At 26.6% G+C, this 944-nt stretch overlaps 1 long non-coding RNA gene across 1 annotated transcript; it reads right to left on the reverse strand.

The window, feature by feature from the left end:
- Positions 1–16: 16 nt before the first annotated feature.
- Positions 17–324, reverse strand: LOC103311805. The gene is made up of 2 exons (XR_511295.2): positions 176–324; positions 17–94 (listed from the first exon to the last, which is right to left on the reverse strand). It is a non-coding gene; the product is annotated as an uncharacterized LOC103311805 (long non-coding RNA).
- Between the last annotated feature and the right edge of the window lie 620 nt (positions 325–944).

Below are 944 nucleotides of genomic sequence, written 5' to 3' on the forward strand. Positions count from 1 at the left end.
AATTCTTTTGACATTGTTAAAAGCATCCAGTTCTGTTTGGAACTGTTTCTGTAATTCTTCAGCTGCCATTTTGTAAATCTGAAAATGCAATACCCTTTAAGACACAATTATGAAGATTGATCGTAATTCGTAGTTAAGTTAAGAATTATTGTTAAATTAATAAAGTATTCTTTACTTCTTTACCAATTACTTCCACCAAAGTAAATTGCACGTTTTAAATTATTATTACCATTTAATATTTATCAATAAAAATTATCAATTAGTGTCTAATATTTCACGAGCGGATCAAAACCACCCTGATCCATGCACATTATTATCAATTCTTCGTTATCACTATAACACATTTTTCGGTAATTTTAACATTTTAAGTGTGACCAACATAAAAATAAAATAATGTGCTTGTGCGATTATTTAACCTTTACTGTTTGTACATACTGTATAATAAATTATCTAATGTTTATTTAAATAATGTAAAAATAGGTTCTAAAAATAACAATTATTATTATTGCTCAGTGTATTACCAGTGTACCTATTACCCACAGGTTCGTTTCTTATAATTTATGAATTTTGAATTTCTGATACGGAGTGATACCCATTGGTTTTGTCTGATGTCTATTAAATATTAGTCATGATTAACTAACATGATATTAGTATTATTAACGCTTTACTACTCAACAGTCAACTTATTGCAGTTTAGTATTCAAGTATAACTAGTACTAGTAACTACTATCTAGAGCTACAGCTCACGGCTGTCGGCTGCCATGGCCTGTGTACAACAATTTGTTTAAGTATCTAAGTTAATTTCAAAAATATAACGGTAAGTAGATACTATATTCTTTATTAATAATGGTAAAGTTATATAAATAGTAAAATAAAAAGTAAATTATTTTTTTGTTTTATAGTTAATACTCTAAAATTTGCTAGAATTTTACATTACAATAGAA

The sequence above is a fragment of the Acyrthosiphon pisum genome, unplaced genomic scaffold, assembly GCF_005508785.2.
Source record: "Acyrthosiphon pisum isolate AL4f unplaced genomic scaffold, pea_aphid_22Mar2018_4r6ur Scaffold_20090;HRSCAF=20783, whole genome shotgun sequence".
NCBI classification, from domain to species: domain Eukaryota; kingdom Metazoa; phylum Arthropoda; class Insecta; order Hemiptera; family Aphididae; genus Acyrthosiphon; species Acyrthosiphon pisum.